Here is a 12,041-nt window from a genome sequence, read left to right as displayed (position 1 = left end):
CATTAAAGACGACCAGCTTTTCACCTACTGTTTTTGGTCACAAATGGTCGCAAATGAAAAACAATGACCTTTCAGCGACCAATATGGAGGGTAACAAATTAACATATTTCTTATGGTGACCGGGGAAGGTCTGGTGTTCAGACCGGATGTCCTCCATCAAGCAGAAGAGCTAGTTCAACTCATTAGGGGACATCTAGAGGCCTCCAAATCAAGATAGAAGAGCTACGCCGACTCCCATCGCCGAGTCATGATATTCCGTGTTGGTGACTATGTATATATTCGAGTCACACCTCTTAAGGGAACAAAGCGCTTCCATGTCAAAGGAAAGATTGCACCAAGGTACATTGGCCCCTTCAAGATCATCAGCAGACGGGGAGAAGTTGCCTACCAGCTGGAGCTACCACCCGAAATTTTGGAGGCGCACAACATTTTCCACGTGTCGCAACTTCAGAAGTGCCTCCAAGCTCCCAACCACCCTAAGCTCTACAAGGACATCGACCATCAAGCCATCGAACTTTAGCTAGACCTCACTTATCTTGAGAGGCCAATCTGCATCCTGGATGAAGCTGAGCAATGTACCTGAAGCCACACCATCAATTACTTCAATGTCTAGTGGAGCAACCACGCTGAAGCGGAAGCAACATGGGAGCGTGAAGGCTACCTGAGATCCGAGTTTCCTTCTCTTTTTAGTGCCTAGCCTACGAATCTCGGGGACGAGATTCTTGTAAGGGGTATAGGTCTGTCACACTCCGTGTTTGTGCCACTTTTTCCACATACTTCTTGATGAAAAATTGGAACCCATTAAAACTTTTTGTGTGCATGTGATAATTTATTTGGTTGCTACTTGCTTGTGTGATTGGTTGTGTTTTTAATCCCCAAAGTTATTCTTCTCTCTCAAACTACTTTCCTTGACCCCAAACCCTGCCCAATAATCATGCCATGTGTATAGGACCAGAAGCTATTTTTATAAAATATTATTTCAATAAAAGGTATTTATTTATTTTATGGTTTCAAAAACCCCTGAGTTGGTATTTGTACTACAAGTCCCTAGTTTAGGAGGGATGTTTCACACCAAGGATATTATTTGGCTCCTATTATTCGAAAGACTTTCCAAAGCCAAAAAATAATTATTTTCAAAGATATTTTCGTATTTTATTTAAATACCTTTTTCTGAGGTCAGAAATGGTATTTCATGGGGAGAAATTATTTTCCTGCTTCAAAAAATTTTGAGAACATTTAGGGAAACTCAATGGACATATATTTTCCATACATAGCAGTTTCAACACATGGTCATGCTCAAAATATTGGAAAAAGACCCCTCAAAACACTTTCTACGTATTTCAAGCTGTTCAAATATTTCCAAAAGAAACATTCTCAATAAATCCCAAGAAAATTCTAGCAAGTCACACATGGTAAGTGTGATGATCTTGCAAAGTTTCATGTCAATGCAAGTTGATTTGATCCACTATCAACCCCAAAACCCTTCCTGTCCGGAACAAAATTTGAGCAACTCTACATTGCCAAGTTTACCCAAATGCTCTCAAACTTTACAAGAGTGATCCAGCCCCCAAATAAGGAAGCCACACCAAATTGTGCATTTACGGGAGTTGATTTGATCACTTTGGTCTAAAGAAACCTAATTTTGTCCATTTCTAAGGTTTTTCCAGTCTACATTAACAACTTTTCTCAAATGAGCTCAAACTTGGTGAATCCTATTGGTTTTTCTCATAATCCAATCATGTTAAACATCACTGCAAGTGATGAGGTTTATCCTCCTCAAACCAGCATCAAACTGCTACTTTCACCCTCTACACTGTTCTGCTTCACTCCAAATTTTGACCACAAGCCCAAAGAGTCTCTCCTCACATGAAGTAGAAAGATCTAGGTATAATTCAATAGTGGAGTTAGACAAAAACCTCAATCACCCATGTGGTCCACCCTCGCAGAGGCTTTTCGCCCCTCTCCCTTTGACCACGGTCCACCCCCTTGGCTCCATGGCATCCCAGGTGTATCCCCATGCTACTTCTCAAACAACAGCGCTAGAAATTGGCACGTTGATTGAGACTTGGCTTGTGTTGGTTTTTCCCTTGAAGAGGAAAGGGTGATGCAGCACAGGAGCAGTAAGTATTTCCCTCAGTTTGAGAACCAAGGTATCAATCCAATAGGAGAATCTCATCAAGTCTAGAGTACCTGCGCAAACACAAAAGAGCTTGCACCCAACGCTATAAAGGGGTTGTCAATCCCTTCAAGATTGATTGCAAAGTGAGATCTGAAGGCGGAAAGTGCAACGAAGTAAAAGAGTAAGGCTGAAAATATGGTGTGAAGTAGACTCGGGGGCCATAGTGTTCACTAGAGGCTTCTCCCAAAATAGCAAATATTACGATGGGTGAACAAATTACTGTCGAGCAATTGATAGAACCGCGCAAAGTCATGACGATATCTAAGGCAATGATCATACATATAGGCATCACGTCCGAGACAAGTAGACCGATACTTTCTCATCTACTACTATTACTCCACACATCGACCTCTATCCAGCATGCATCTAGTGTAATGAGTTAATGACGAACAGAGTAACGCCTTAAGCAAGATGACATGATGTAGAGGGATAAACTCAAACCAATAAAGAAAACCCCATCTTTTTACCCTTGATGGCAAAAACATGATGCGTCCCTCGCTACCCCTTCTGTCATTGGGTGAGGTCACTGCACGGTATGAACCAAAACCAAGCACTTCTCCCATTGCAAGAATCATAGATCAAGTTGGCCAAACAAAACCCACAACTCGAAGAGAATTACAAGCATATGAAATCATGCATAAGAGAGATCAGAAGAAACTCAAATAAGATTCATAGATAATCTGATCAAAAATCCAGAATTCATCGGATCTCGACAAACACACGCAAAAGAAGATTACATCGGATAGATCTCCATGAAGATCATGGAGAACTTTGTATTGAAGATCCAAGAGAGAGAAGAAGCCATCTAGCTACTAGCTATGGACCCGTAGGTCTATGGTGAACTACTCACGCATCATCAGAGAGGTCATGGTGTTGATGAAGAAGCCCTCCGTATCCGAATCTCCCCTCCGGAAAGGCACCAGAACGTGCCCCAGATGGGATCTTGCGGAGACAGAAGCTTGCGGCGGCAGAAAAGTATTTTCATGGCTCCCCTGATTATTTAGGAATTTTAGGGAATTTATAGGCGAAGGAGCTAGGGCAGGGGATACCCAGGGAGCCCACAAGCCTGGGAGGCGCGGGCCCCCTAGTCGCGCCATGGGGGCTTGTGGCCTCCCCCGGGACTCCCTGCCTCGGTTCCCAAGCTTTCTGCGTATCTTCTATTCCGGAAAAAATCTTTTCAGAAGTTTTATTTCGTTTGGACTCCGTTTAAAATCCTCCTCTGAAAAGGGTCAAAAACATGGAAAAAACAGGAACTGGCACTTGGCACTGAGTTAATAAGTTAGTCCCAAAAAAGATATAAAAGGCATACAAAACATCCAAAGTTTGACAAGATAATAGCATGAAACCATCAAAAATTATAGATACGTTGGAGACGTATCACCCCACATAACCCGAAAACTAGAGGAAAAGATGGGGTGCCAGAGCGCGCCAGCATGCCGTGGCACGCCAAAAATGCACTATAGTCGCGCTATAGTGTGCACCAGCATGTTGGGAGGCCACCACGGCCAGCTTTGGACCCCTCTAGCTGTCCCTCGCGGCCCCCTCGATGGCAAGAGACCTGCGCCATGTCGTACCCATCCTCTATCCCCTTCCACTCCCTCATGCGACGCGTGCCCCCTGCAACCGATTCGGTCAGATGGCACCCGCCGCCGCAACATGCCATGAGCCAGCTCCTCGCCCCCTCGTTCCTTTTCTAGTCCCAGACCGCGTCCACAAAGACCATAGATGCATCTCGAAGCCCTATCTCCTCCCGTGGTCGTCGCCACAGTCTTGCTGGCACACCATCTTACGATGGACCATGCCCCGCCTATAAAACGCCACCCCGGTCCTCCCTCTTCCCCTCTTCGACCTCCTGTTGTCCCCAATCGAGTATATTGCCGCTCCGACCCTCTTCTCCTATCCATTGTGGCTATAGCAGTCTCCTGATACTTTCCCCTTCTTCCCCATCCTTTTCCTTGCAGGTTTCGGCTCCAGCGACCACCCGCCCGAAGCACCGTCACCTTGGGACCTCACGTAGGCGATTCGCTGCCTCCCAGCTCTTCCCTCCACCAGCCATTGAACGGTGGACCGATAGTGGTCCCATTCCCATCTTCATCTAGCCTCGTTGTGGACCCCAGCACTGCTGGTGAGACTCGCCCCCTCTCTGGCGAGAGGTTCATGATGGACCCGACTGGTGGGTGCTACTGCGACAACATACCTTCCCTGGCAACGGCGCCAGGAATCCTGCTGCTACGGGCTACGCGTATAGGGACTTCCTTGGAAAATATGCAAAGGATTTCCCCGCGGCCTTGGAGCCTTGCGTTGGTGTTCCCTTGAAGAGGAAAGGGTGACGTAGCACAGCGGCGGTAAGTATTTCCCTCAGTTTGAGAACCAAGGTATCGATCCAGTGGGAGGATCGCGCCAAGTCACAAGTACGTGCACAAACACAAAGAGCTTGCACCCAACGCTATGGAAGGGTTGTCAATCCCTTATAGATTGTTTGCAAAGTGAGAACTGAAAGCAAAGAGTAGACAAAGCAAAGTAAAATTAAAAGTGGAGACGATAGTTGTGAATAAACCCGGGGCCGTAGTGTTCACTAGTGGCTTCTCTCATGAAAGCAAGTAGCCAATGGGTGAACGAATTACTGTCGAGCAATTGATAGAACCGCGCAAAGTCGTGATGTTATCTATGGCAATGATTATATCTATAGGCATCAGGTCCAAAACAAGTAGACCGATACTTTCTACATCTACTACTATTACTCCACACGTCGACCGCTATCCAACACGCATCTAGTGTATTAAGTTCAAAATAACAGAGTAACGCCTTAAGCAAGATGACATGATGTAGATGGACAATCTAAAATCTATGATGAAAGCCCATCTTGTTACCCTTGATGGCAACAACATGATGCGTGCCTTGTTGCCCCTTATGTCACTGGGAAAGGTCACTGCATGGTATGAACCCAAAACCAAGCACTTCTCCCATTGCAAGAATCATAGATCTAGTTGGCAAACAAAACCCAAGACTCGGAGAGACTTACATGGATATCAAATCATGCATATAAGAAATCAGCAAAGACTCAAATATAATTTATAGATAATCTGATCAGAAATCCACAATTCATCGGATCTCGACAAACGCACCGCCATAGAGGATTACATCGGATAGATCTCCATGAAGATCATGGAGAACTTTGTATTGAAGATCCAAGAGAGAGAAGAAGCCATCTAGCTACTAACTACGGACCCGTAGATCTGAAGTGGACTACTCACGAGTCATTGGAGAGGCGATGATGTTGATGTAGAAGCCCTCCAACTCCAAAGTCCCCTCCGGCAGGGCACCGGGAAGGGTCGCCAGATGAGGTCTCGCGGAAACGGAAGCTTGCGGCGGCGGAAAAGTGTTTTCGTGGATGCCCTGATTTTTTCTGGGATTTTAGGAATTTATAGGCCAAAGAGCTAGGGCAGGGGAGCGCCAGGGAGGCCACAAGCCTGGTTGTGGCGGGCTCCCCTAGCCGTGGCAACAGGGCTTGTGGGCTCCCTGTGAGCCCCCTGCCTTGGCCCTCAAGTCCCCCAACCTTCTTCTGTTCTGGAAAAATTTATTTTGGGGATTTTATTCCGTTTGGACTCTGTTCCATAATCATATCTGAAAAGAGTCAAAAACACAGAAAAAATAGGAACTGGCACTTGGCACTGAATTAATACGTTAGTCCCCAAAAAGATATAGAAGGTATATAAAACATCCAAAGTTGACAAGATAACAGCATGAAACCATCAAAAATTATAGATACGTTTGAGACGTATCAGTGGGTCCCAATCGTCGGCCTCCCATGCCTCGCCCTCACCTCTCTCTCTCTCTCTCTCTCTTTCTCACTCCCTCTCTCTCTCCCTTGGGCCCCTCCCCTCAGGTTTGAACCTGGCGCACGTGGGTTGGTTGGCCTCTGGTCGGCCTAGTTGCTGGCTGCCCCTCGCCGAGGAGTTGCATCTCCTTTTCTCTTTCTTTTAAAATCTATTTTTATAAAAATCCCTCATAATAAAATACTTGTCCAAATCCAAATATTTTCCCACCTATAATCTTGTTTTATTATGAAGTATTTTAGAGTTCCTCTTGTGTAATTTTTACACTAAGTTAAATGCATTGATTTATTTTAAAACCATGTTTAGGGCATTTTAGCACTCTTATTTTCTGCAACTTTTATGGCCTAAAAATGAAACCCAATAATATTTACAAAACCTATACTCGCCCTAGTATTTTTTTTAAATGGTGTGACATTTTTCTGAGTAGGATATTTTTCCTGTCTTGGATGAGTGCTTATTTTTGCCCATTTATATTGCAGCGATAGATTCAATTTCTCACGAGGTATTTGGACTAGAAGACCTCAAAGACACCGAAGACCTATTTGAGAAAGGCAAGCAACCCTTTGTCCATGTTTGAAAAAATACTTTCATGCATGTCATATGAAGCATTCTATTCCGATGCATAATACCATGTTGAATCGGTACCTACCTTGGTGGGCTGTTTCCGATAGTTACTAATTGACACTTGCACTTGGGCATAACCCTACCACCTATGAGGGTTTTCCAGGTAGGAGTAGTTAGGTTGCTAGTAGTGTTACGCATGGGAGTGAGCACATGCATGGTGACGGTAGAAAGGAAGTGGTTTCGAAGGTTTTTACAAAAAACCCCGTTGGGTGCCACTAATACCCGAGGGAGATGGTGTGAGCTAGGTAACCACTTGAGGGAAGCATCAGCCCCCATTTCATCAACTCAATCCACTCATTCTACGATTACTCGCACACGGGATAATACTCGCAAACCTCGCGCCTTTCCCGCCTTCTCTCCCTTCTTTGTTTCTGTCTTTAAGAGGCAGTGCATCCGGCAGGAATCAAGCCTACTTTTTTACCCATTTTTCCTTTCTAGGTTGGTGGGCGCTTTCACCATTCAGCCATTCAAATTGACCAGTCTATCCTACTTTGGTTATGGTGATTAGAGATTCATAGATCTGAAAAGGAAAACATTCCATCATTGCAATAAAAAAGGACATGAATTGGAATGAAAGAGAAATGATTACTGAAACTTTCAGAGAGATGGAAGAAAAATGCTTAAGCAAGAGAAAACAATCGGCTGCCCCGCAGCAGCAAGGCTATGTCTCAGTCAAAGTTCGACAAGGGGCAAAACAGTTGAAGGAATACAGAAGAGAAGGGCTAATGGTGTGTGTTATAAGTGTGGAGAATAATATTATCCTGGTCATCGTAGTTCAGATCCAAGTCGGTTCAGTGAGGGCGACCGCGAAAGTCACCGAATGGCATACCGAGGCTAGTGAGTGTGTGTGGTTTTAAAAATCGAATTGGTTTAAGTTGCGACCATTACTTCAACCTTACATGTACGACCACAATACCCCTTAGGGGATGGGGCTTTGCTAATTACTATGGTCGGTGCTAGTAGGGAGCCTGCATTACTAGTGGCAGAAGTGACATGGACAGTCTCGAGACGGGGTCGTGCCAAGAAAGGGCGACCGTGGGCTGTTTTTACAAACACCGGACACACCATCGTGTGCCCTCGTGGATGATACGTGTGATGTGTGATACGCCTCCAACGTATTTATATATTTTTTATTGTTCCATGCTATTATATTATCTATTTTGGATGTTTTATATGCATTAATATGATGTTTTATATTATCTTTGGGACTAACCTATTAATCTAGAGCCTAGTGTGAGTTTCTATTTTTTCCATGTTTTTGTTTTTTCAACGTTTCTGAGTATTGCAAATAAGGAATATTAAATGGAGTCCAAACGGAACAAAATCTCCACAAAGATTTTTCTTGGATCATAAGACACCCATGAGACTTTGAGTAGGGGCAGGGCATCTGCCGGGAGGCCACAAGCCTGTAGGGCGCGCCCTAGGGGGTGGTCGTCCCCCTGGCTTGTGGGTCCCCTGCTGGTCTCATAACCCTATTATTTGGCCTATAAATTCCCAAATATTCCCATATCACCAAAAAGAGCCACGAAAATACTTTTATGCTGTTGGGAGCCTCTGTTCCTGTGAGATCCTATCTGGGAGCCTTTTCCGGCAATCTTTCAGATAGGGAATTGATCACGGAGGGCATCTACATCAACTCCATTGCCTCTCCGATGATGTGTGAGTAGTTCACCATAGACCTATGGGTCCATAGCTAGTAGCTAGATGGCTTCTTCTCTCTCTTTGATCTTAAATACCATGTTCTTCATGATCTTCATGGAGATCTATCCGATGCAATACTCTTTTGGGGTTGTTTATCGAGATGCGATGAATTGTGAGTTTATGTTCAGATTATCTATAAATATTATTTTAGTCTCTTCCAAATTATCATATGCATGATTTCATATCTTTGCAAGTCTCTTTGAATTATTGGTTTGGTTTGGCCAACTAGATTGGTAACTCTTGCAATTGGAGAAGTGCATTGTTTTGGGTTCAATCTTGCGGTGTCCTCACCTAGTGACAAAGTAGGGTTAGCGAGGCACGTATTGTATTGTTGCCATCGAGGATAAAAAGATGGGGTTTTCATCATATTTCTTGAGTTTATCCCTGTACATCATGTCATCTTACTTAATGTGTTACTCTGTTCTTCATGAACTTAATACTCTAGATGCAGGCAGGAGTCAGTCGATGTATGGAGTAATAGTAGTAGATGCAGAATCGTTTCGGTCTAGTTGACACGGACGTGTTGTCTATATGCATAATCATTGCCTTAGATATCTCCATAATTATTCGCTTTTTTATCAATTGCTCGACAGTAATTTGTTCACCCACCGTATTATTTTTCTTTATGAGAGAATCCTCTAGTGAAACCTATGGCCCCCAGGTCTATTTTCCATAGTATATTTTTAGATCTACAAACAAAAAATACCAAAAATATTTTTATGCAATTTATTTACTTTTGTTTCCGCAATCTTTTATACCTATCTCTTAGATCTCATCCTTGCAAATAACTCTGAAGGGATTGACAACCCCTTTATAGCGTTGGGTGCAAGAGTTTGATTGTTTGTGTAGGTACTACTATTGGGGCATTGCTTGTTCCTCCTACTGGATTGATACATTGGTTCTCAACAAACTGAGGGAAATAATTATCTACTTCGTTGCATCACCATTTCCTCTTCAAGGGAAAACCAACGCAAGCTCAAGAGGTAGCAAGAAGTATTTCTCGCGCCGTTGCCAGGGAGGATACATAGCAAGATCTCGCCTACCAAGTACCCATCACAAACTCATCTCTTGCATTTACTTTATTTGCCATTTGCCTCTCGTTTTCCTCTCCCCCAATTCTAAAACAATTTTCATAAAATACCAAAAAGTTTTGCCCTTTTATTCGCCTTTTTTGTTTGCCTCTCTCCTTCCGGATCTCTTACTTGTCTCTATGACTAGCATTACCACTTCCCCTTTGTCACCGGATTTTGAAGTTTTATACTTCAAACAAAAACAAAGGGAGAATTTGAAAGATGCCTTGTATAGGCTAATGGAATCTTATCGTATCTCCAACCTAAAGGGAGATGCAAAGGTTTTGCTCCGAAATTTTTACATTGGCTTGGCTTTACATCATAGAGAACTCTTAGATTTTGCCTCAAAAGGGAATTTTATTGAATTAAATACAAACGTGCTTATGAAGTCTTGGAGGGGATTTGGGAGTTCCTCCACAAAAAAGGGGGTTTAGTTTTTTAGAAGATGGAGTTCAAATTCTTGACAAATTGAGCGACTTACATCAGCACTTAATCGAGTTACAACAATATCACGAACCCCTTAGACATATCAGTGGAAACCTCAACCATTTCGATATTTTGGACAATAAGGTGGTTTCTTCACCTACAAACCTGGGGAAGAGAAAAGAGCCACCCGAATTTGAGAAGGCCCTCACGAAAATTGTCAATACCAAAGATGAAAATACCTAGAGCTTTCGCCTTATGCCTAGCTAGGGGCGTTAAACAATAGCGCTTGTTGGGAGGCAACCCAATTTTATTTTTATGCTTTTGTTTTTGCTTCTGTTTTTGAGTGCTGCACACATTATTACCTTTGTAAAAGTTGTGTTTTCTTGTTTTAATTAGTGTTTGAGCCAATTAAGACCTTTGGGATGGTCTACGGTGTTTGCAAGTTGATTTTGCTGAAAAACACAAATTTTTGCTCTCAGTCCAAGAATTTTTTATATTCACTGGAACGTGCTTTTGATCTGAATTTTTTACACAAGATGTTTTTACAAATTGCACAGACTTTACTAATTTTCAGAATTTTTGGTAAACAGATTGCTACAGACTCTTCTCTTTTTGACAGATTCTATCTTGATTGTGTTGTTTGCTTATTTTGATGAATCTATGGGTTGTATCGGGGGTATGAACCATTGAGAAGTTGGAATACAGTAGATATTACATCAATATAAATAAATAATGAGTTCACAATAGTACCTAAAGTGGTGATTTATTTTTCTTATACTAACGGATCTCATGAGTTCTCCTTCCTCACAGTCTTCCTGATTGTGGTCTTCTCCTTCTGCTTGTGGGGAGCATATTCGTTAGAGCGTATTTATCCATATGTGGTTTTGGTAATTGATGAAAATCCCTATGGATTAATGGTTGCCTTAAGTTATAATTGAAGGATTTGTCCATAGGCACTTCTTGAAGTCCATCTGTTGGTTTCAAGGAGTTTATATGATGACCAAGGTGGTACTCAAAGTATTATCCAACGATTGTTCATAAAGACACAAGGTTGATCAAGAGTAAGCAGAGAGTAAATCAAGATGATCAATACACAAAGCGTACAAGATGTACCGAGAAGGATCAAGTGATCCCATGGTATGGTAAGCATTGTCCATAACGCTTTTGTGTACTAACCCATGTCTTCGTGAGAGTTCTATGTGGGGTTAGGTGTGTTTCCATGGGTTTGCGTCAAGAGGAATATCTCATTAAACCTATGAAGGATGACATCAAGTAGTGATCGTCATCAAGACTGCGGTGTGCAAGTTCAAGTGGAGCATCACGAAGATATCATGCTTAAAGCTTGCCGTCCATTGTGGTGGCAATGGACTTGTGAAGAATGTGTTGAAGAGTGGCTCACCCATAGTGAGTATGGAGGGCAATAAACAAAGGTGGTCCATCTAGAGGAAGCCAATATCATCATCATCTAGCTCAAGAGCACTAGGTGCAAGGTATAGGTTTGCCCTTGATAGGTTTTTCTATTTTAGGATAGTTTGACGTACTGTCAAGGGGGCTCTCAAGTGAGTAGCTTGATCGCATCGTTCGTTGAGAGATCAAACCATTTGCATCCTTGCATCATATCTTGGTTCTTGTTTGGTGTGTCTCTTTGTGAGTTTTAGAGCTTATGATCATCTTCATGACAAGCTCGAGGTCATCGAAAATGGAGTTCATATGCATCTTCTATGATGTTTTCGATGTTCGAAGTTTTTGTCGGTTCTTCATTCATAGAGGTCTCACATCTCTATATCATTGGCACTCTTATAACTACATATTCATAAGATTTTATTCGCTGTTTGATAGCTCTTGTTGTTGAGAATTCAACAAGCTTGAGTTTGCTCGATTCGGAGTTCGTATGCGGAAGTTGTGGCAGTTTCAGTATACAGCGGTAGTACCGCTCCTGGTGCGAGCGGTAGTACCGCTCCTGGAGCAGTAGTAATGTTTTACTACCGCTACCGGGCAGTAGTACCGCTCCCTCGGACGTTCTGGGAGCGGTGGTACCGCTCCTGGCAGTGGTAGTCCCACTCCGGTCGGGCTGTGAGTGGGGGTAACGGTTGGATTCTTTCCCCCACTATTTAAAGGAGGTCTTCTTCCCCATTAGACCTTACCCATCCATTGAGCTTGTGTTCTTCCCCCATTGTTAACCTTATTAGAGCTTGCTAACTCTCA

Source organism: Hordeum vulgare, chromosome 7H (assembly GCF_904849725.1).
Source record: "Hordeum vulgare subsp. vulgare chromosome 7H, MorexV3_pseudomolecules_assembly, whole genome shotgun sequence".
Classification (NCBI taxonomy): Eukaryota; Viridiplantae; Streptophyta; class Magnoliopsida; order Poales; family Poaceae; genus Hordeum; species Hordeum vulgare.
This window is presented reverse-complemented; position numbering follows the sequence as displayed.